The sequence below is a fragment of the Vicugna pacos genome, chromosome 35, assembly GCF_048564905.1.
Source record: "Vicugna pacos chromosome 35, VicPac4, whole genome shotgun sequence".
Taxonomy (NCBI): Eukaryota; Metazoa; Chordata; class Mammalia; order Artiodactyla; family Camelidae; genus Vicugna; species Vicugna pacos.
Window position 1 is genome coordinate 3,073,916 of NC_133021.1, and position 26,034 is coordinate 3,099,949.

At 41.2% G+C, this 26,034-nt stretch overlaps 1 long non-coding RNA gene across 1 annotated transcript; it reads right to left on the bottom strand.

Annotated features, from left to right (window-relative positions):
- Positions 1-26,034, bottom strand: LOC140691465 (uncharacterized). The gene is made up of 3 exons (XR_012067090.1): positions 25,982-26,034; positions 17,562-17,634; positions 1-245 (listed from the first exon to the last, which is right to left on the bottom strand). It is a non-coding gene; the product is annotated as an uncharacterized lncRNA (long non-coding RNA).

The following is a 26,034-nucleotide window of genomic DNA, read 5'->3' on the forward strand; positions in this document are numbered from 1 at the left end:
AAGAGAAGCTGGCAGAAAATCTGGCTGCAAGGATTGAGGAGAGATGCGAACACATTGATGAGAGTTGTTCTGCTACAATGGAGAATACTGGCATGGAGACATCTGTAGAGAATACCAGGCTCGAAAGACATTCATGAGACATATTGAAACTCACTGATACTGGCAGAAACATTCAGAGTGTCAACGTGGACTTGAGGAAGTTACTCAATTCTCTGCTCCAAGAACGGGCCCAAGATCCCTGTCTTCTAAAAGAGAAGAGATGGCAAAGATGATAAAAAAGCTCATGTTCTTGGAAGAGGTCGTGAGAATCCACACGTCCCAAGGGGCATTTCCAAACCATTCAGAACAAAATGCACCAAGCCCAGGTTAGCCTTTTCCCAGGTTTGGGCCCAGCTATTTAGCACTAGCTATTCCCTCCCCACTACTCAGGAATCCATTTTGAAGGATCAGTACCTGAGCTGCAATGAACCCAGTACGAGAAGAGCAGGCCCCTCCTAGAATCTGAGTTCCTCCAACTTCACACTGTGTGAACAACAGTGAACCCCTTAAAGGTCAAATAGTCTCGACTAAAATAGGTAGGAATTGAATACTTAGCTCACACAAAGAAATGGTGACCTTCCCCTCGATTCAGCAAATGCTGGGTTTATGTCTTCTATGGGGTGTGAGGAGTGTGGTAAGTGAGGGGAATCTTTGACTGAACTTGAATATGTACTAGGCCTCAGTTTTTAAAGACAGTATAGGTAAATATTATAAGTCAGATATTGAACTGAATTGTAAAATTCACCAATGACATTAAAGACACAGCTTAGGTGGACCGTCTTTCACTTCAGTCAAGCCCAGCGTGCACTGTATCATGGGGGTGCAGACTTGGTTGTGTTAAACTGCTATACCCAACATGATCGGATGATTAAGCATTCTCATCACTGATAGAAGAACACCTGGTTCTCAATAGACTAGCATAGCTGCAGCAGGATTCTCATAGCTATAATGCCTCTAGGTGCTTTTGGAATCAAGCATAAATGTATATATTTTGTTTGTTAATTCTTGTAATTTCCTAGAGAGTGTTGTTAACCCTTTAAATGCCAACAATGGCCAGTATGTGTCATTGGAGTAAAGGGCACCACATGCACAAGTGTAACCAAGGTTGGGGGTAATTTCATGGTTCCAATAGGTATTTCATGGTTCCTGTTGGCTTTGGAGGCTTCAACAGTAAAGAGTTGACATGCCCCTTTAACATTATGGACTGCTATTTTACTTTCTGTCTGTCTAATTTTTCCTTAGAGCTGACAAATTATTAACAAAACTGACAGTTCTGGCTTCTAGGTCGATATAGTATGTTTCAAAAACTAACTTCATTTTCGTATAAATCCAAAAACATGTAAATGAATTCTATTAAACTTTTTAAAGCTGCAAATGACTTATCAAAACAATGTCAAAACAGGAGTCTTTGGACAAACACTACCACCACGGCTGTATAGAAAAAGAGCTAAACAAAAATCACATTTCTGTGATATATATCCGGAAAGTGTTGATTGATTGATGCCTAGCTGGCAGAGAAACAGTGCAACGTGCACTCAATTGCTCCCATGAACAAGCAATGTAAACAACCACTCACCCAGCCCTTGGCACAGGACACTTGCTGAAGTGTGGTTCGTTACTTCCAAAGACAGAATGAGGCCTCAGAAAACCTGGAAACAAAAGAAGGCAAAGTAGAGAATGGTAACCAGTGCATTATCTGACCCCTGGAGATGGAGCAGCAAAGATGAAACTCTGTTTTACTTGAACGCACACTCTCAAGCCGTCACGAGACATGGGATTGATGGTGATGTGCTGAGTGTCAGAAGAGTGCACAACAGATGCTTAGCTGACAGAATTCAAAAGAAATCAGCACAAAATATCCCCAAATCGATTCTGAGACCAAGATACGAGCTGCCAAATTTGAGGTAGCAAAGGCAGCAGTAAATGAGGGATAGGGCTATGGATGATGGCATACGCTGAGTCTCAGGGATCTGGAGAGCGTTGTGGGATGTGGTGGGCCCTATCAAGGGAGCAAACCGACCTGTGACCCCAATGAGAAAGCAACCACACTGGCGCACGTGGTTGAGTTTTTCAATATGTTCCATGGCCACACCCAGTGCATCTGCATGACCAGGAACCAATTTGGAATTTTGCCAATAGAGCACATGTGGGGTTCAGTCAGTGATAACGTGCAACTGGTCTAAGGGATCCAGGGGGCCTTGGGATTGAAATCAGTATTAAAAGCTTTAGGATCTGCTACATTCATAGCCTGGGCTGGGATTATGGTTTGGTTTGAGACACAGGATGCGGAACAGCTCTGTGGTTGTCTTCGTCTACCCATGCCACAAGGATGAGAGAACAAGGAAGAGTAGTCAAAGTCCACAGAGTGAGAAGTTATAGCATTTCCTTCAGCATAATCTGCCAAAAGTAGATGCTACATTTTGGATGGGACTGACATGATACTGCACCGAGGAAAACACGGTTGGTCTGCAGGAGCATTCCAGCAGGCCCTGATGTATGACATCCATATATATGTTTCCATTGGTCTTACGGTAAACAGAATCTCTGGGAAGAACTGGTTTCATTGGGACATTCCCATGGCACTAGAAAGCACAAGTGCACTATTGGTTTGCTGTTTTGGAAACACTCCAAAATGACATAGAGCAGAATGCAGAGCTGAGAACCATTAGAAGCTTCATTTCCACAAGAGGAGTAGTCCTGTGCACTTCCAGAAGTGTGAGATAAGCGTAATAAAAATGAGGTTATATTATTCGAAATTGTATGGTGTGTTCATCACTACAAAGACAACACCATCAATTGGAGATATACCAGACAACACACACAGGAAAAGGACATGGCATCAATGTCTAGGAAAAATTGTCCTCACAGAAATACCATGGAATTACGTAGAACCAAGAGTGTAAAATTTTCACTTAAAAAAGCCCTATAAGTCTACATTAGATACCTGATATTATTTGACCAGTAGAGATGTAGAAATACAGTAAAAGAAAGAGGAAGTACCATTTTCAGTTCCAAAGAGATTGAAGGCCCAAACATAAACTTTCAAACAACTAGTCTGCAAAACGCTATCAGAGCAAGCACTGAAAACGGAGGTGACAGAAATACTGAAGAACAACAGTGCCTCAGAATCACCAAAGGCAGAATACCAGAAAAGGGGAAGACAAACTCTAAACACGAGCCCAATAATATCAGAAAATTCAATGGATGAGATAATAACAGGGCTGAAGTTCAGTCCTAAGCAGACTATGGTATGCAGAGGGACTTGTGAATGACTGTTAAGAGAGGGGAAGCAAAATCCCTCGATCTGAAGCAGACATAGAAAAGCAAGTGCAAACCAATGAAAACTTTGCTGTTCAATCCTGGGGAAAGAAAAGGCATGAAAGACTAAGATTCTTAAGAGTCCCAGATGGAAAAGCAAGAGATAAATATAAAAAATTCAGAAAATTTATCTGTAGAAATATCAGACTGAATATTGCTGAAATCCAAGAAAGTATCAAATACGAATTCAGGTTGTACACAGTGTTCAAAGGAGTTGGAATCCCAATAGACCTACCAGCAGCAGTATGATTCAAATCAACAAAGTTCATGAGCTTGCCAGTGATTTAAAATGCACTTGGAAGAAAGCAACATAATCACAAGAGAACCTCCGGGGGGTTCCAGCTGATACATCGGCAGCAATATTGCAGGACAGGGAGGAATGCCAGGACATACACCATATCCGGAATGGGAAGAAGCTGCCCTCTATGGAAGCCTATGCCACATGACCGCCATTTCTAATAACTGCAGATCTAGAGAATTCCACAGACCGGCAAATCTTAAAAGAATTCAGCAGTATGAAACTTAACCTAAAAGAAAGATGGAGAATTCTACCCTGAATAGAAAAGCAGCAAGATGAAATGGAAATAAGAAAAGCATTATTGGAAATGCAAGAAGAGCATGAGTTGCAGAGAATAAACAAGAAGAAAGCAAGGAGGACATCAAAACCCTAAAGATGGGAGTGGGGAGCAGAAAATCATAGGTGATTGTAAGCACTATCTTAAGTGAATCAGCTTATATGACTCTCTGTTTGAAGCGAATGGAGAGATGCATGGCCTGATGTGTTTGCAAAACAAACGAGAAGAAAACAGACAAACAATCAAACAAAAAAACAAGCACTAAAAAGGTATGTTTGGCTGACATATACCAAAGGTACCATGATTATCAAAAGAAAATACTCAAGGTGATGTCAAGGATCATTCAGCACGCATCGAACCAGTATCGCGGCTTGCATATACTCAACACACTTGTATTCAGGAAAGAGATGCGTCCATTAATACTCATATATATTGATCCTTAAGTGCATATGGTGACATAACCCAAATGCCGATTTTGAATAAAATGGATTCATAGTCCGTGATATAGACTTGCAATTATTCCAAAAGAATGAAAAAATGCCATATTCAACACTACGTACAGAAGAAATGGCATAAGCCTATAACAAAGACAAGTGGCTCTGCAAAAGTGTACTAAGAGCAAAAGAGACAGACAGTACTGTGCACGTTGGGATTGGTTTCATTTCTAGGAATTTCAGCCCCATGAAATAAATGGATCCTTGTGCTGAGACTGTGGGTGTTTCAGCAGAAATCAAACGATGGATATGTGTTCTGGGTGTATGGATATTACAGAAACATTAGTATCCTTTAGTGGGTGTCTGTGTACTGTGAACTTTTAGAAAGTTTAAAAAGACTTGTGAAACCATATACTAAAAATTGACACACTTCCCTCCGTTTGTACTGTGCATACAGATCTGAGTAAAAGGAAAGACGGAAGGAAAAAGGCCCATGGGACCTAGTGGATAGAATCATATTTACCTTAGGAACATCTCGTCTGATGCAGCCCCTCCCCCAACACTGACAAGATGCAGCAACCATTGTGGATGGCAGTTAACGGTCGGATTCCAGGTGGAATGTTGGTGTGTACCGCGATGCTTGTTGTGGCTGATGGATCCTAGGTAACTGGGCAGAGTTCTGTGGGTGGATCAGTGTGATGGAAGGGCTGCCGCCCTCTGTGGAGCTTGGCTTATTTCTTTGTTTCAGGAAGCTGTGTATGTTCGAGATACTGCTCCTTTCCAAATACCTGATTTCACGGGTCAGTTTCCAGAACCTGAAAGGGCAGACCGTGGAAGATCTGCCTGTCATCAGCTTATTGGTGAGGCTCCGAGGTACTTTCATACTTTCCCTGTCCTCTTAAAGTCGACTTTATCGGAGACAAAAAGAGAAGCTGGCAGAAAAGCTGCCTGCATGGATTGAGGATAGATGTGAACACATTGATCAGAGTTGCTGTTCTACAGTGGAGAATACTGGCATGGAGACATCTGTAGAGGATATCAGGCTCTAAAGGCATTCATGAGATTTATTGAACCTCACTGATACTGGCAGAAACATTCGGAGTGTCAACGTGGACTTAAGGAAATTACTCAATTCTCTGCTCCATGAACGGGTCCAAGATTCCTAACGTCTAAAAGAGAAGAGATGGTAGAGTTGATAAAAATGCACATGTTCTTGGTTGAGGTCGTGAGAATCCACACGTCCCAAGGGGCATTTCCAAACCAATCAGGCCAAAATGCACCAACACCAGGTAAGCTTTTCCCAGGTTTGCTCCTAGCTATCCAGCACTTGCTCTTCCCTCCCCTCCACTTAGGCATGCATTATGAAGGATCAGTACCTCAGCTGCAATGAATCCAGTATGAGAAAAGCAAGCCCCTCCTAGAATCAGAGTTCCTCCAGCTTCTTACTCTGTGAACAACAGTGAACCCCTTAATGATCAAAGAGCCTTGACTACAATAAATTTGGATTGAATACTTAGCTCACACAAATAAATGATGACCTTCCGCTAGATTCAGCAAATGCTGGGTTTATGTCTTCTTTTGTGTGACGGCAGTGTGGTATGTGAGGGGAATCTATGACTAAACTTGAATATGTAATATGCCTCAGATTTTCTAGACAGTATAGGGAAATATTGTAAGTCAGATAGTGAACTGAATAGTAAAATTCGCCAATGACATTTAAGACACAGCTTATGTGGACAGTCTTTCACTTCAGTCAAGCCTCGGGTGCACTATATCATGGGGGTGAAGACTTGGTTGTGTAATATTGCCTTACAGTGAATGATCGGATGATTAAGCGTTCTCATCATTGATAGAAGAACACATGGTTCTCAATAGACTAGCATATCTGCAGCAGGTTTCTCATAGATTTATTGCCTCTAGGTGCTTTTGGAATCAAGCCTAAAGGAATATATTTTGTTTGTTTTTTTTTTTATATATACCTGCAGAGTGATGTTACCCCGTGAAATGCCAACATTGGCCAGTATGTGTCACTGGCAGTATAGGGCACCACATGCACAAGTAAAACCAAGGCTGTGGATAATTTTATGCTTCCAAAAGGTATTTCATTTTTCCTGTTGGCTTTGGAGGCTTCAACAGTAAAGAGCTGACATGTCCCCTTTATCATTTTGGACTGCTACTTTACATTAAAATTGTCTATTTTATTCTAAGAGCAGATAAATATTAACACAATTGACAAGTCTGGGTTTACGTCAATTTTGTATGTTTCAACAACTAACTTAATTTTTGTATAAATCCCAAAACTTGTGAATCAATTCCTTTAAAATTTTTATAGCCTGCAAATGATTTATCAACACAATGTCAAAACTGGAGTCTTTGGACAAACCCTTCCACCATGGCTGTATAGAAAATAGAGATAAACAATAATCACATTTCTGAGAAATATATCTGGAAATTGTTGATTAATCGATGACTAGTTGGCAGAGCAGCAGGGCAACTTGTGCTCAGTCGCTCCCATGTACACAGCAATGAAAACATCCACTCACCCAGACCTTGGCACAGGACATTGCCGAAGAGGGGTCTGTTACGTACAAAGAGATGATGAGGCCCCAGGAAACGTGAAAGCAGGTGTAGGCAAATTAGAGAATGGAAACCAGTGCAGGATCTGACCCCTGGTGATGGAGCAGCAAAGGTGAAAGTCTGTTTTACTTGGATGCACACTCTCAAGCGGACAGGAGACATGGGATTGAAGGTGATGCGCTGAGTGTTAGAAGAGTGCACAGCAGATGCTTGACTGACAGAACTCAAAGAAATCAGCACAAAATATCCCCACAATTGATTCTGAGAACAAGATCCCATCTGACAAATTTGAGGTAGCTGAGGCAGTGGTAAATGAGTGATAGGGCTACGGAAAATGGCACACGCTGAGTCTCAGGGATCTGGAGTGCGTTGTGGGATGTGGTGTGTCCTATCAAGTGAGCAAACCGACATGTGACACCAATGAGAAAGCAACCACACTGGCGCGTGTGGTTGAGATTATCGATATGTCCCATGGCCTCACCCAGTGCATCTGCAGGACCAGGGATCAATTTTGCATTTTGCCAATAGAGCATGTATGGGGCTCAACCAGAGATATTGTGCAGCTGGTCTGAGGTATCCAGGGGGCCTTGGGTTTGAAATCAGTAATAAAAGTTTTAGGATCTGCTACATTAATAACCTGGGCTAGGATTATGGTTTGGTTTGATGCACAGGATGTGGAACAGCTCTGTTCTTGCCTTCGTGCACAAATGCCACAAGGATGAGAGAACAAGGAAGAGTGGTCAAAGTCCACAGCTGAGAAGGTGAAGCATTTCCTTCAGCATTATCTCCCTACAGCAGATGTTACATTTTGGATGGCACTGATATTGTACTGAACTGAGGACAACGAGGTTGGTCTGTGGGATCATTCCAGCAGGCCCTGGTTTATGACATGCATAGATATGTTTCCACTTGTGTCTCTGTAGACAAAGAATCTCTGGGAAGAACTTGTTTCATTGGGACAATCCCATGGCACTAGAAAGCACAAGCGCACTATCGGTTTGCTGTTTTGGAAACACTCCAAAATGACATACAACAGAATGCAAAGCGAACCTTTAGAAGCTTCATTTCCACAAGTGAAATGTCATGTGCACTTTCAGAATTGTGAGAGCATAATAAAAATGAGGTTATACTAATCGATATCGTATGGTGTGTTCATCACAACAAAGTCACCACCAGTAATTGGCGATATACAAGACAACACACACAGGAAAAGGACATGGCATCAATGTCTAGGAATAATTGTCCTCACAGAAATCCCATGGAATTGTGTAGACCCAAGAGTCTAATGTTTTCACTTAACAAAGCACTGTAATTCTACATTTCATACCTGAAATTACTTGACCAGTAGAGATGAAGAAGTAAAGTAAAAGAAACAGGAAGTAAAAATTTCAATTCCAAACAGTTTGAAGGCCCAAAAGATAAGCTTTCAAACAACTAGACGGCAAAACGCTACCAGAGCAAGTATTGAAAACAGAGGTGAGGAAAACTCTGAAGTAAAACAGTGTCTCAGAATCACAAACGGAGCAGTACCAGAAAAGTGGAAGAGAATCTCTAAAGTCGAGCCAAATAATACCAGAAAACTCAATGGATGAGATAATATCAGGGCTAAAGTTCATTCCTAAGCAGACTAGAATATGCAGAAGGACGCGTGAATGACTGCGAAGACAGGGGAACAGAAATACCTCGGTAAGAAGGAGACATAGAAAAGCAAGTGCAAACCAAAGAAAACATTGCTGTTGAATCCTGGGGTGAGACAAGGCATGAAAGACTAGGATTAATAAGACTCCCAGATGGAAAAGCAAGAGATGAAAAAAAGTCTGAAATGTTATCTGTAGAAAAATCAGACTGAAACTTGCTGAAAGCCAAGAAAGAATCATCCATACGAATTCAGGAAGTACACAGGGTCCAAAGAAGATGAAATCACAGTAGACCTACCATCAGGTGTATGATTCAAATAATCTAAGTTCATGAGCATCACAGTTATTTAAAATTCACCGAGAGGAAAGCAACATAGTCACAAGAGAACCTCCAGGGTGGTTTCAGCTGATATATCGGCAACAATACTGCAGGACAGGGAGGAGTGCCAGGACAGGGACCATAACCTGAATGGGAAAAAGCTGCCATCTAGGGTAACCTATGCCAAATGAGTGCTGTTTGTAATAACGGCAGAGCTAGAGAATTCCACAGACCAGCAAATCTTAAAAGAATTCAGCAGTACAAAACTTATCCTAAAAGAAAGATTGAGAATTCTACCCTGAATAGAAAAGCAGCAAGATGAAAAGGAAATAAGAAAATCAGTATTGGAAATGCAAGAAGAGCATGAGTTGCAAAGAATAAACAAGAAGAAGGCAAGAAGGACATCAAAACCCTAAAGACGGGAGAGTGAAACAGGAAATCATAGGTTATTGTAAACACTATCTTAAGTGAATCAGCTTATGTGTCTCTCTGTTTGAAGCAAACGGATAGATGCATGTCCTGATGTGTTTGCAAAACAAACAAGAAGCCAACAAACACATAATCAAACAAACAAGCAAGCACCAAAAGGGTATGTTTGGCTGACATATAACAAAGGAACCATGGTTATTCAAAAGAAAATACTCAAGGTGATGTCAAGGATATTTGAGCACACAATTACCCAGTATTGTGGGTTGCATGTACCTAACACACTTGTATTCAGAAAACACATGCATGAATTAATATTCATAAATACTGATTCATAAGAGCATATCGTGTCCTAACCAAAATGCCGATTTTGAAGAAAATGGATTCATAGTCCGTGATATAGACTTGCATGTCTTCCAACATGATGAATGAATGCCATATTCTACCCTACGTAAGAAGAAAAGGCATAAGCCTATAACAAATACAAGTAGCTCTGCAAAACTGTACTAAGAGCAAAAGAGACAGACAGTAAAGTGCACATTGGGATTGGTTTCATTTCTAGGAATTTCTGCCCCCATGAAATAAACGGATCCATGTCAAGAGAGTGTAGGTGTTTCAGCAGAAATCAACCAACGGATATGTATTCTGGGTGTATGGATATTATAGAAACATAAGTTTCCTTTAGTGGGTGTCTGTGTACTGTGAACTGTTAGAAAGTTTAAAGACGTGTGAAACCATAAACTCTAAGTGGACACACTTCCCTCCGTTTGTACTGTGTACACACAGATCTGAACAAAAGGAAAGAGGGAAGAAAAAGGGACGGTGGAACGCTAGTGGATAGAATCACATTTATTTAGGAAACTCTCGTCTGATTCAGCCCCTCCCCCAACATTGACAAGATGCAGCAACCATTGGGGATGGCAGTAACCGGTTGGATTCCAGGTTGAATGTTGGTGTGTACCGCGAGGCTTGTTGTGGCTGGTGGATCCAAGGTAACTGTGTAGAATTCTGTGGGTGGATCAGTGTGATGGAGGGCCTGCCGCCCTCTGTGGAGCTTGGCTTAGGTCTTTTGTTTGGGAAGCTGTGTAATTTCGAGATACTGCTTCTGCCCAAAGACCTGAGTTCACGGATCAGTTTCCAAAACCTGAAAGGGCAGACAATGGAAGATCTGCCTGTCATCATCTTACTTGTGAGGCTCCGAGGTACTTTCAGATTTGCCCAGGCCTGTTTAAGTGGACTTTATGGGAGACACGAAGAGAAGCTGGCAGAAAAGCTGCCTGCATGGATTGAGGATAGATGTGAACACATTGATGTGAGTTGTTCTGCTACAATGGAGAATACTGGCATGGTGACATCTGTAGAGAATACCAGGCTTGAAAGACATTGATGACGCATATTGGACTTCGCTGATCCCGGCAGAAACATACGGAGTGTCAACGTGGATTTTAGGAAGTTACACAATTTTCTGCTCCAAGAACGGGTCCAAGATCCCTGATGTCTGAAAGAGAAGAGATGGCAAAGATGATAAAAACACTCATGTTCTTGGAAGAGGACTTGAGAATCCACACATACCAAGAGGCATTTCCAAATCATACAGACCATAATGCACCAAGCCCAGGTAAGCATTTTCTCAGGATTGGGCCTAGCTATCAAGCATTTGCTCTTCCCTCCCCTCCACTCAGGCATCCATTAAGAAGGATCAGAACCTGTGATGCAATGAAGCCAGTATGAGTAGGGCAAGCCCCTCCTAGAATCAGAGTTCCTCCAGTTTCACTCTCTGTGAACAATCGATAAATACTTATATGTCAAATTGTCTTGACTAAAATAGATAGGAATTGAATACTTAGCTCCCACAACGAAGTGATGACCTTCCGCTAGATTCAGCAAATGCTGGGTTTATGTCTTCTCTGGTGTGAAGAGAGTGTGGTAAGTGAGGTGAATCTTTGACTGAACTTGAATATGTATTAGGCCTCAGTTTATCAAGACACTATAGGTAAATATTATAAGTCAGATAGTAAACTGAACTGTAAAATTAGCCAATGACTTTAAAGACACAGCTTATGTGGAACCTCTTTCACTTCAGTCAAGCCCCGGGTGCACTATATCATGGGGGTGCAGAATTGGTTGGGTTAAAATACATTACCCAACATGATTGAATGATTAAGTGTTCTCATCACTAATAGAAGAACACCTGGTTCTCAATAGCCTTGCATAGCTTCAGCAGGTTTCTCATAGCTATAATTCTTCTAGGTGCATTTGGAATCAAGCCTAAATATATATATTTTGTTTGTTTTTTCTTGTAGTTTCCTAGAGAGGGATATTACCCCTTGAAATGACAACATTGGCCAGTATGTGTCATTGGGTGTAAAGGGCACCACATGCAGAAGTGAAACCAAGGTTGGGAGTTACTTCATGGTTCCAATAGTTATTTCATGGTTCCTGTTGTCTTTGGAGGCTTCAACAGTAAAGAGTTGACATGTACCTTTTAACATTTTGGACTGATATTTTACATTCTATCTGTCTATTTTCTCCTTAGAGCTGACAAAATGTTAACAAAATTGACAAGTCTGGATTCTAGGATGATTTACTATGTTTCAAAAACTAACTTCATTTTCGTATAAATCTCAAAATATGTAAATCAATTCCTTTAAACATTTTAAAGTTTGCAAATGAGTATTCAACCCAATGTCAATACCGGAGTCTTCGGAGAATCCCTCCCAGCATGGCTGTATAGAAGAAAGAGCTAAACAAAAATCACATTTCTGTGCAATATATCTGGAATATGTTGATTAATCAATTCCCACTTGGCAGAGAAGCAGAGCAACCTTTGCTCACTCACTCCCATATACACAGCAATGTAAACATTCACTCAACCAGCCCTTGGAACAGGACAATTGCCGAAGAGTGGTCTGTTAATTCAAAAGACAGGATGAGGCCTCAGAAAACCTAGAAGCAGGACAAGGCAATGTAGAGAATGGAAACCAGTGCAGGAACTGACCCCTGTTGTTGGAGTAGCAAAGGTGAAACTCTGTTTTACATGGACACACACTCTCAAGTTGACAGGAGACATGGGATTGAAAGAGATGTACTGAGATTTTGAAGAGTGCGCAGCAGATGCTTGGCTGAAAGAACTCAAAGATATCAGCACAAAATATCCCCACAATAGATTCTGAGACCAAGATCCGAGCTGCCAAATTTGAGGTAGCAGAGGCAGCGGTAAATGAGGGATTTGGCAACGGATGATGGCACACGCTGAGTCTCAGGGATCTGGAGTGCATTGTGGGATGTGGTGGGTCCTATCAAGAGAGCAAACTGACATGTGACCACAATGAGAAAGCAACAACACTGGCATGCGTGGCTGAGTTTATCGATATGTCCCATGGCCACATCCATTGCATCTGCAGGAGCAGGGACCAAATTGGCATTTTGCCAATAGAGCACGTGTGGGGCTCAGAGATATCGTGCAAATGGTCTGAGTGAACCAGAGGGCCTTGGTTTGAAATTAGAATTAAAAGCTTTAGGATCTCCTACAATCACCCCTCAGACCCCATTATAATGATATTATGGTAGAATGTACTGTAAGTATGGGTCATTTATTGTCCTGGAAAAGTTAGTATCATTATATTCCATAGGCTGGAATTATGGTTTGATTTGAAGCATAGGATTCTGAAGAGCTCTGTGGTTGCATTCGTGCACCCATGCCTCAAGGATGAGAAAAGAAAGAAGAGTGGTCAAGGTCCACAGCCTGAGAGGATGAAGAATTTCCTTCAGCATTATCTCCCAAAAGCAGATGCTACATTAAGGATGGCACTGACATGGTTCTGCACCGAGGATAACAAGGTCGGTCTATGGGATCATTCAGGCAGGCCCTGAAGTATGACATCCATAGCTATGTTTCCACTGGTGTTTCTGTAGACAGAGAAGCTCTGGGAAGAACTCATTTCATTGGGACATTCCCATAGCACTTGAAAGCACAAGCACAATATCAGTTTGCTAATTTGGAAACACTCCAAAATGACATAAAGCAGAATGCAGAGCTGACAACCATTGGAAGCTTCATTTCATAAGTGGAAGTGTCCAGTGCACTTTCAGAATTGTGAGATAAGCATAATAAAAAAGAGGTTATACTAATTGAAATAGTAACGTGTGTTCATCACAACAAAGACAACACAAGCAATTGGAGATATACCAGACAATACACACAGGAAAAGGACATGGCATCAATGTCTAGGAAAAATTGTCCTCACAGAAATACCATGGAATTCTGTAGAGGAAAGAGTCTAAAATGTTCACTTAACAAAGTCCTATTAGTCTACCTTAGATACCTGATATTACTTGACCAGTAGAGATGAAGAAGTACAGTAAAAGAAACAGGAAGTACCATTTTCAGTTTCAAAGAGATTGAAGGCCCAAAAGATAAGCTTTCAAACAACTAGACTGCATAATGCTACCAGAGCAAGTATTGAAAACAGAGATGAGGGAAACACTGAAGAACAACAGTGTCTCAGAATAAGAAAAAGGCAGAATAACAGAAAAGGGGAAGAGAAACTCTAAAGACGAGCCAATAATGTCAGAAAACTCAATGGATGAGATAATATCAGGGCTAAATTTCAGTCCTAAGCAGACTAGATAATGCAGAGGGACGCATGAATGACAGTGAAGACAGGGGAACAGAAATCCCTCTGTCAGAAGCAGACATACAAAAGCAAGTGCAAACCAATGAAAACTTTGTTGTTGAATCCTGGGGTAACATAAGGCATGAAAGAGTAGGATTCATAAGAGTCACGGATGGAATTTCAAGAGATTAAAAAAAAAAGGCTGAAAAGTTATCTGTAGACAAATCAGACTGAAACTTGCTGAAAGCCAAGAAAGAAGCATCTATACGAATTCAGGAAGTACACAGCATCCAAAGGTGGTGGAATCCCAATAGACCTACAAGCAGCTGTATGATTCAAATCAACAAAGTTCATGAGCATCCAAGTGAATTGAAATGCACCTGGAGGAAAGCAACATAGTCACAAGAGAACCTCCAGAGGGGTTTAAGCTGATATATCGGCAGTAATATTGCAGGACAGGGAGGAGTGCCAGGACTTAGACCATAACTTGAAAGGGAAAAAGCTGCAATTGGGTTGCCTAGGCCACATGACTGCAATTTCTAATAATGGCAGTGCTAGAGAATTCCACAGACCAGCAAATCTTAAAAGAATTCAGCAGTACAAAACTTATCCTAAAAGAAAGATTGAGAATTCTACCCTGAATAGAAAAGCAGCAAGAAGAAATGGAAATAAGAAAACCAGTATTGGAAATGCAAGAAGAGCATGAGTTGCAAAGAATACACAATAAGAAAGCAAGGAGGACATCAAAACCTTAAAGATGGGAGAGGGAAGCAGGAAATCATAGGTGATTGTAAGCACTATCTTAAGTGAATCAGCTTATATGACTCTCTGTTTGAAGCGAATGGAGAGATGCATGACCTGATGTTTTTGCAAAACAAACGAGAAGCAATCAATCAGACAAACAAGCAAGTACCAAAAGTGTAGGTTTGGCTGACATATAACAAAGGAACCATGATTATTCAAAAGAAAATACTCAAGGTGATGTCAAGGATCTTTCAGCACACAATGACCCAATATCGCGGCTTGCATGTACCAACACACCTGTACTCAGAAAAAACATGCTTGCATTAATATTCATAAATACTGATTCATAAGAGCATATCGTGTCCTAACCAAAATGCCGATTTTGAAGAAAATGGATTCATAGTCCGTGATATAGACTTGCATGTCTTCCAACATGATGAATGAATGCCATATTCTACCCTACGTAAGAAGAAAAGGCATAAGCCTATAACAAATACAAGTAGCTCTGCAAAACTGTACTAAGAGCAAAAGAGACAGATTTTAAAGTGCACTTTAGGACTGGTTTCATTTCTAGGAATTTCTGCCCCCATGAAATAAATGGATCCATGTCAAGAGAGTGTGGGTGCTTCAGCAGAAATCAACTGACGGTTATGTATTCTGGGTTTATGGAGATTACAGACACATAAGTTTCCTTATTGGGTGTCTGTGTACTGTGAACTGTTAGAAAGTTTAAAGACGTGTGAAACCATAAACTCTTAATGGACACACTTCCCTCCGTTTGTACTGTGCATACAGATCTGAACAAAAAGAAAGAGGGAAGAAAAAAGGCCGGTGGGACGCTAGTGGGTAGAATCACATTTACTTAGAAACCTCTCGTCTGATGCAGCCCCTCCTCCAACATTGACAAGATGCAGCAACCACTGGGGATGGCAGTTTCCGGTTGGATTACAGGTGGATTGTTGGTGTGTAGTGCGAGGCTTGTTGTGGCTGGTGGATCCTAGGTAACTGTGCAGAGTTCTGTGGGTGGATCAGTGTGAAGGAGGGGCTGCCACCCTCTGTGGAGCTTGGCTTATGTCTTTTTATCGGGAAACTGTGTATGTTCGAGATACTGCTGCTGCCCAAAAACCTGAGTTCACGGGTCAGTTTCCAGAACCTGAAAGGGCAGACAGTGGAAGATCTGCCTGTCTTCAGCTTACTGGTGAGGCTCCGAGGTACTTTCAGACTTGCCCAGTCCTGTTGAGGTGGACTTTATGGGATACACGAAGAGAAAATGGCAGAAAAGTTGCCTGCATTGGTTGAGGATAGATGCAAATACATTGATGAGAGTTTTTTGGCTACAATGGAGAATACTGGCATGGAGACATCTGTAGAGTATATCAGGCTCGAAAGACATTCATGAGACATATTGAACCTCGCTGATCCTGGCAGAAACATATGGAGTGTCAACGTGGACTTGAGGAAGTTACACAATTCTCTGCTCCAAGGACAGGTCCACGATCCCTGATGTCTAACAGAGAAGAGATGGCAGAGATGATAAGACGCTCATATTCTTGGAAGAGGTCGTGAGAATCCCCACTTCCCAAGGGGCATTTCCAAACCATTCATAACAAAATGCACCAAGCCCAGGTAAGCCTTTTCCCAAGTTTGATCCTAGCTATAAAGAAGTTGCTATTCCCTCCTCAAAACTCAGGCATCCATTTTGAAGGATCAATACCTGAGCTGCAATGAAGTCAGTACGAGAAGAGCAAGCCCCTCCTAGAATCAGAGTTCCTCAAACTTAACACTCTGTGAACAATAGTAAACTCACTAAAGGTCAAGTAATCTCGACTATAATAGATAGGAATTGAATACTTAGCTCACACAAAGAAATGATGACCTTCCACTAGATTCAGCAAATGCTGTGTTTATGTCTTCTTTGGGGTGAAGGGAGTGTGGTAAGTGAGGGGAATCTTTGACTGAACTTGAATATGTATTAGCCCTCAGTTTTTCCAGAGAGTATAGTTATATATTATAAGCCTGATTGTGAACTGAACAGTAAAATTCACCAATGACATTAAAGACACATCTTATGTGGACTGTCTTTCACTTCAGTCAAGGCCCGGGTGCACTATATCATGGGGGTGCAGATTTGGTTGGGTTAAATTCCCTTACCCATCATGATCGGATGATTAAGCATTCTCATCACTGATAGAAAAACACCTGGTTCTCAATAGCATAGCATAGCTGCAGCAGGTTTCTCATAGTTATAATGCATCTAGGTGCATTTGGAATCAAGCCTAAATATATACATTTTGTTTGTTTTCTGTTGTATTTTCCTAGAGAGCGATGTTACACCTTGAAATGCCAACATTGGACAGTATGTGACTTTGGGAGTAAAGGGCAACACATGCACAAGTGAAACCAAGGTTGGGGGTTATTTTGTGTTTCCAATAGGTATTTCATGATTCCTGTTGGTTTTGGAGGCTTCAGCAGGAAAGAGTTGACATGACCCCTTTAACATTTTGGAGTGCTATTTACATACTATCTATCAATGTTTTCCTTAGAGCTGACAAAATGTTAACAAAATTGACGTCTGGCTTCTAGGTCTATTTAGTATGTTTCAAATCTAACTTCATTTTCATATAAATCAAAAAACATATAAATCAATTCCATTAAAATTTTAAATACTGCAGTTGTGTTAGGAAAACAATGTCAAAATTGGTATCTTCAAACAAAACCTCCCACCACGGTTGTATAGAAAAAAGAGCTAAACAAAAATCGCATTTCAGTGAACTATATCTGGAAAGTGTTGATTAATCGATGCTCATTTGGCAGACATGCAGTGCTACCTGCGCTCACTCGCTCCCATGTACACAGCAATGTAAACATCCACTCACCCAGCCCTTGGCACAGGAAACTTGCCAAAGAGTAGTCTGTTACTTCCAAAGACAGGATGAGGCCTCAGAAAACCTGGAAGCAGGAGAAGGCAAAGCAGAGAATGGAAACCAGTGCAGGATCTGACCCCTGGTGATGGAGCAGCAAAGGTGAAACTCTGCTTTACATGAACGCACACTCTCAAGTGGACAGAATAGTTGGGATTGAAGGTGATGTGCTGAGTGTTGGAAGAGTGCACAGCAGATGCTTGGCTGACAGAACTCAAAGAAACCAGCACAAAATATCCCCACAGTTGATTCTGAGACCAATATGTGAGCTGCCAAATTTGTGGTAGCAGAGGCAGTGGTAAAATAGGGATAGGGCTACAGATGATGGCACAAGCTGATTCTCAGGGATCTGGAGTGTGTTGTGGGATGTGGTGGGTCCTATCAAGAGAGCAAACTGACATGTGACACAAAAGAGAAAGCAACCACACTGGCGCACATGGTTGAGTTTATCGATATGTCCCATGGCTACACCAAGTGCATCTGCAGGACCAGGGACCAATTTGGCATTTTGCCTATAGAGCACGTGTGGGGCTCAATCAGAGATATCGTGCATCTGGTCTGAGGGATCCAGGGGACCTTGGGTTGGAAATCAGCATATAAAGCTTTAGGATCTGCTACATTCATAACCTGGGCTGGGCTTATGATTTGGTTTGAGGAACAGGATGCAGAACAGCTCTGTTGTTCCCTTCATCAACCCATTCCACAAGGATGAGAGAGCAAGGAAAAGTGGTCAAAGTCCACAGTGTGAGAAAATTAAACATTTCTTTCACCATTATCTCCCAAAATCAGATGCAGCATTTTGGATGGCACTGACATTGTACTGAACCAAGGACACCGAGGTCGTTCTGCGGGATCATTGCAGCAGGCCCTGATGTATGACATCCATAGATATGTTTCCACTGTTGTTTCTGTAGAGAGAGAAGCTCTGGGAAAAACTTGTTTCATTGGGACATTCCCATGGCACTACAAAGCACAAGCGCACTATCACTTTGCTGTTTTGGAAACACTCCAAAATGACATAGAGCAGAATGCAGAGCTGAGAACCATTAGAAGTTTCATTTCCACAAGAGGAAGTGTCCTGTGCACTTTCAGAATTGTGAGATAAGCATAATCAAAATGAGGTTATGCTAATCGAAGCAGTATGGGGTGTTCATCACAACAAATGCAACACCATCAATTGGAGATATACCAGACAACACACACAGGAACAGGACTTGGCATCAATTTCTAGGAAAACTTGTCCTCACAGAAATACCATGGAATTGTGTAGAGCCAATAGTCTAAAATTTTCACTTAAAAAAGCCCTATAAGTCTACCTTAGATACCTGATATTACTTGACCAGAAGTGATGAAGAAGCACAGTAAAAGAAAGAGGAAGTACCATTTTCAGTTCCAAAGAGATTGAAGGCCCAATAGATAAGCTTTCAAACAACTAGTCTACAAACGCTACCATTGCTTGTATTGAAAACGGAGGTGAGGGAAACACTGAAAAACAACAGTGTCTCAGAATCACAAAAGGCTGAATACCAGGATAGGGGAATATAAACTTTAAATGTGAGCCAAATATCAGAAATCTTAATGGATGAGAAAACAACAGGGATAAACTTCAGTCCTAATCAGACAAGATTATGTAGAGGGACGCGTGAATGACTGTAAAAAGAGGGGAAAAGAAATCCCTCGATAAGAGGCAGACATACAAAAGAAATTGCAAAACAATGAAAACATTGCTGTTGAATCCAGGATAAGACAAGGCATGAAACAATAGGATTCATAAGAGTCCCAGAAGGAAAATCAAGATGTAAAAATAGAAAGTCTGAAGAGTGATCTGTAGAATAATCAGACTGAAACTTGCTGAAAGCCAAGAAAGAAACATCTATACGAATTCAGGTAGTACACTGCGTCCAAAGGAAATGGAATCCCAATCGACTTGCCAGCAGCTGTATGATTTGAATCAACAGTGTTCATGAGAATCCCAGTGATTTTAAATGCACCTGGAGGAAAGCAACATAGTTACAAGAGAACCTCCAGAGGGACTCCAGCTGATATCTCGACAGCAATATTGCAGGACAGGGAGGAGTGCCAGGACATAGGCCATAACCTGAATGGGAAAAAGCTGCCATCTAGGGTAGCCTGTGCCACATGACCGCCATTTCTAATAACGGCAGAGCTAGAGAATCCCACAGACCAGCAAATCTAAAGTGAATCAACTTATATGACTTTTTTGTTTGAAGCTAATGGAGAGATTCATGGCATGATGTGTTTATAAAACAAACAAGAAGCAACCAAACAAACAATCAAACAAACAAACAAGCACTAAAAAGGTACAGTTGGCTGACATATAACAGAGGAACCATGATTATTGGAAAGAAAATACTCAAGCTGATTTCAAGAATCATACAGCACGCATCGACACAGTATCATGGCTTGCATGTACTCAAAACACTTGTATTCAGAAAAGAGTTTTGTATATTAATATTCATAAATATTGATTCATAAGCACATATCATGACCTAACCCAAATGCCCATTTTGAAGAAATGGATTCATAGACCATGATACAGTCTTGCAAGTCTTCCAAAAGGATGAATGAATGCCATATTCTATCCTACATAGAGAAGAAATGGCATAAGCCGATAACAAAGACAAGAAGCTCTGTAAAACTGTACTAAGAGCAAAAGAGACAGACAGTAAAGTGCACATTGGGGTTGGTTTCATTTCAAGGAATTTCAGCCCTCATGAAATAAATGGATCCACGTACTGAGAGTGTGGGTGTTTCAGCAGAAATCAAATGATGGATATGTTTTCTGGGTGTATGGGTATTACATAAACATAAGTTTCCGTTAGTGGGTCTCTGTGTACTGTGAACTGTTAGAAAGTTTAAAGACGTTTGAAACCATAAACTAAAAATGGACACTCTCCCTCAGTTAGTACTGTGCAAACAGATATGTACAAAATAAAAGAGGGAAGAGAAAAGGCCCATTGGATGCTAGTGGATACAATCACATTTACCTTGGGAACCTCTCATCTGATACAGCCCCTACCCCAAAACTGACAAGATACAGCAACCATTGGGGATGGCAGTTACCGGTTGGATTCCAGGTGGAATGTTGGCGTGCACCACAAGGCTTGTTGTGGCTGTGGATCCTAGGTAACCTGGCAGAGTTCTGTGGGTGAATCAGTGTGACGGAGGGGCTGCCAACCTCTGTGGAGCTTGGTTTAGTTCTTTTGTTCAGAAGCTGTGTAAGTTCGAGTTACTGCTGCTGCCCAAAGACCTGTTTTCACGGGTCAGTTTCCAGGACCTGAAAGGCAGACAGTGGAAGATCTGCCTCTCATCAGCTTACTGGTGTGGCTCTGAGGTACTTTCAGACTTGCCCAGTCTTGTTGAAGTCGAATTCATGGGAGACACGAAGAGAAGCTTCAGAAAAGCTGGCTGCATGGATTGAGGAGAGATGCGAACAGATTGATGAGAGTTGTTCTGCTACAATGGAGAATACTGGCATGGAGACATCTGTTGACAATACCAGGCTCAAAAGACATTCATGACACATATTGAACCTCGCTGATACTGGCAGAAACATATGGAGTGCAAACGTGATCTTGAGGGAGTTACTCAATTGTCTGCTCCAAGAACGGGTCCAAGGTCTCTGACGTCTAAAATAGAAGAGATGGCAGATATGATAAAAACGCTCATGTTCTTGTAAGAGGAATTGAGGATCCACACGTCCCAAGGGGCATTTCCAAACCATTCAGACCAAAATGAACCAAGCCCAGGTAAGACTTTTCCCAGGTTTGGGCCAAGCTATCAAGCACTTGCTCTTCCCTCCCCTCCACTCAGGCATCCATTTTGAAGGATCAGTATCTGAGCTGCAATTAAGCCAGTACAAAAAGAGCAAGCCCCTTCTAGAATAAGTGTTCCTCTATCTTCACACACTGTCAACAACAGCGAACTCCTTAATGGTCAAAGTGTCTCAAGTAAAATAGATAATTATTGCATACTTAGCTCACACATTAGAAATGGAGACCTTCCGCAAGATATAGCAAATGCTGGGTTTATGTCTTCTCTGGGGTGAAGGGAGTGTGATAAGTGAGGGGAACCTTTGAATGAACTTGAATATGTATTAGGCCTCAATTTTTCCAGAGAGTATAGGTAAATATTATAAGTCAGATAGAGAACTGAACTGTAAAAGTTTCCAATGACATTGAAGAGACAGCTTCTGTGGACCGTCTTTCACTTCAGTCAAGCCCCGGGTGCACTATATCATGGGTTGCAGGCTTGGTTGGGTTAAATTGCTTTGCCTACATGATCGGTTGATTAAGAGTTCTCATCACTGATAGAAAAACATCTGGTTCTCAATAGCCTAGCATAACTTCAGCAGGGTTCTCATTGCTTTAATGCCTCTAGGTTCTTTTGGAATCAAGCCTAAATGTATATATTTTGTTTGTTTTTTCTTGTATTTTCCTAGAGAGGGATGTAACCACTTGAAATGCCAACATTGGCCAGTATTTGTCATTAGGAGTATAGGGCACCACATGCACAAGTGAAATCAAGTTTGGGGATTATTTCATGGTTCCAATAGTTATTTCATGTTTCCTGAAGGTTTAGGAGGCTTCAACAGTAAAGAGTTGACATGTCACCTTTAACATTTTGGACTGCTATTTTACATTTTATCTGTCCATTTTTTCCATAAAGCTGACAAACTGTTAACAAAATTGACAAGTTTGGCTTCTAGGTAGTTTTAGTATGTTTCAAATACTAACTTCATTTTAGTATAAATCCCAAAACACGTAAATCAATTCTATAAAATGTTCTAAAGACTGCAAATGAGTTATCAACACAATGTTAAATCTGGAGTCGTGGGACAATCCCTCCCACCAAAGCTGTATAGAAAAAAGAGCTAAACAAAAAGTCACATTTCTGTGAAATATATCTGGAAAGTGTTGATTAATCAATTCCCAGTTAGCAGAGAATCAGTGCAATCTGGGCTCACTTGCTCCCATGTACACAGCAATGTAAACATGCACTCAGCAAGCCCTTGGCACAGGACACTTGACGAAGAGTGGTTTGTTACATCCAAAGACAAGATGAGGTATCAGAAAACCTGGAAGCAGGATAAGGCAAAGTAGAGAATGGAAACCAGTGCAGGATCTGACCCCTGGTGATGGAGCAGCAAAGATGAAACTCTGTTTTAATTGGACGCACACTCTCAAGCAGACAGGAGACATGGAATTGAATGTGAGGTGCTGAGTGTTAGAAGAGTGCACAGCAGATTCTTGGCTGACAGAACTCAAAGAAATCAGCACAAAATATCCCCACAATTGATTTTGAGACCAAGATCAGAGCTGCCAAATTTGAGGTAGCCGAGGCAGTGGTTAATGAGGGATAGGGCTACAGATGATGGCACTCGCTGAGTCTCAGGGATCTGGACTAAATTGTGGGATGTGGTGGGTCCTATCAAGACAGCAAACCGACATGTGACCCAATGAGAAAGCAACCATACTGGCGTGCGTGGTTGAGTTTATCGATATGTCCCATGGCCACACCCAGTGCTTCTGCAGGACCAGGGAGCAATTTGGCATTTTGCCAATAGAGCACGTGTGGGGCTGAATCAGTGATATAGTGCATGTGGTCTGAGGGATCCAGGGGGCCTTGGGTTTGAAATCAGAAATAAAGCTTTAGGATCTGCTACATTCATAACCTGTGTTGGGATTATAGTTTGGTTTGAGACAGAGGATGTGTAACAGCTCTGCTCTTGCCTTCGTGTACCCATGCCTCAAGATGAGAGAGCAAGGAAGAGTGGTCAAAGTCCACAGCATGAGAAGATGAAGCTTTTCCTTCAGCATTATTTCCCTAAAGCAGATGCTACATTTTGGATGGCACTGATATTGTACTGCACCGAGGACTCCAAGTTCGGTCTACGGGATCATTCAAGCAGGGCCTGATGTACGACATCCATAGATATGTTTCCACTGGTGTTTCTGTAGACAGAGAAGCTCTGGGAAGAGCTGGTTTCATTGGGACATTCCCATGGCCCTAGAAAGCACAAGCACACTCTGAGTTTGCTGTTTTGGAAACATTCCAAAATGACATGCAGTAGAATGCAGAGCTGAGAACCTTTAGAACATTCATTTCCACAAGAGGAAGTGTCATGTGCACTTTCAGTTTTGTGAGATAAGCATAATAAAATTGCGGTTATAATAATTGAAATAGTATGGTGTGTTCATCACAACAAAGGCAACACCAACAATTGGAGATAAACCAGACAACACAAACAGGAAGCGGACATGACATCAATGTCTAGGAATAAGTGTTCCCACAGAAATACCATGGAATTGCATAGGGCAAAGAGTCTAAAATTTTCACTTAACAAAGCCGTATAAGTCTACATTAGACACCTGAAATTACTTGACCAGTAGACAAGAAGAAGTTGAGTAAAAGAAACAGGAAGTATCATTTTCAGTTCCAAAGAGACTGAAGGCCCAAAAGAAAAGTTTTCAAGCAACTAGACTGCAAAATGCTACAATAGAATGTATTGAAAACGGAGGTGAGGGAAACACTGAAGAAAAACAGTGTATCAGAATTACAAAAGGCATAATACCAAACAAGGGGAAGAGGAACTCTAAAGATGAGCCAAATAATATCAGAAAACTCAATGGATGAGATAATAACAAGGCTAAAGTCATTCCTAAGCAGACTAGATAATGCAGAGGGACGTGTGAATGAGTGTGAAGACAGAGGAAATGAAATCCCTGGATCTGAAGCAGACATAGAAAAGCAAGTGCAAACCAATGATAATACACCTGGTGTATCCTGGTGTAAAACAAGGCATGAAAGACTTGGATTCATAAGAGTCCCAGATGGAAAAGCAAGAGATAAAAAAAAAAAAGTCTGAAACGTTATATGTGGAAAAATCAGACTGAAACTTGCTGAAAGCCAGGAAAGAATCATCTATATGAATTCAGAAAGTACACAGGTTACCAAGGAGGTTGAATCCCAATAGACCTAGAAGCAGCTGTATGATTCAAATCAACAAAGGTCATGAGCATCCCAGTGATTTAAAATGCAGCTGGAGGAAAGCAAAATAGTCATAATAGAACCTCCAGAGGGGTTCCAGCTGATATCTTGACAGCAATATTGCAGGACAGGGAGGAGTGCCAGGACATACGCCATATCATTAATGGACAAAACCTTCCATCTAGGGTAGCCTATGCCACATGACTGCCATTTCTAATAACAGCAGAGCTAGAGATTTCCACAGACCTGCAAATCTTAAAAGAAATCAGCAGCTCAAAACTTATCCTAAAAGAAAGATTGAGAAATCCACCCTGAATAGAAAAGCAGCAAGATGATATGGAGATAAGAAAACCATTATTGGAAATGCAAGAAGAACATGAGTTGTAAAGAATAAACAAGAAGAAGGCAAGGAGGACATCAAAACCGAAAAGATAGGAGAGGGAAGCTGGAAATCATAGATGATTTGAAGCACAATCTTAAGTGAATCAACTTATATATGACTCTCTGTTTGAAGTGAACGGAGAGATGCATGGCCTGATGTGTTTGTAAACCAACAAGAAGTGAACAAACAAACAATCAAACAGACAAACAAGCACCAAAATGCTACGGTTGCCTGATATATACCAAAGGAAACATGATTATTCAAAATAAAATTCTCCAGGTGATGTCAAGTATCATTCAGCACGTATCGACACCGTATCATGGCATGCATGTAATCAACACACTTGTATTCAGAAAACAGATGCATGCATTAATATTCATAATTATTGATTCATAAGAGCATTTCTTGACCTAATCCAAATTCTGAATTTGATGAAAATGAATTCATAGTCCGGGACACACTTGAAATTCTTCCAACAGGATGAATGAATGCCATATTCTTCCCTATGTAGAGAAGAAATGGCATAAGCCTATAACAAACACAAGTAGCTCTGCAAAAGTGTTCTAAGGGCAAAAGAGACAGACAGTAAAGTGCACATTGGGATTGGTTTCATTTCTAGGAATTTCAGCCCCCATGAAACAAATGGATCCACATCCTGAGAATGTGTGTGTTACAGCAGAAATCTACTGACGGATATGTATTCTGAGTGTATGGATATAACAGAAACATAAGTTTCGTTTAGTGGGTCTCTGTGTACTGTGAACTGTCAGAATGTTTAAAACGTGTGAAACAATAAACTAAAAATGAACACACTTTTCTCCGTTTGTACTGTGCATACAGATCTGAACAAAAGGAAAAAGGGAAGGAAAAAGGCCAATGGGATTCTAGTGGATACAATCACATTCACCTTGGACCTATCGTCTGATGCATCCCCTCCCTCAACAATGACAAGATGCAGCAACCATTGGGGATGGCAGTTAACAGTTGGATTCCAGGTGGAATGTTGGTGTGTACCACGAGGCTTGTTGTGGCTGG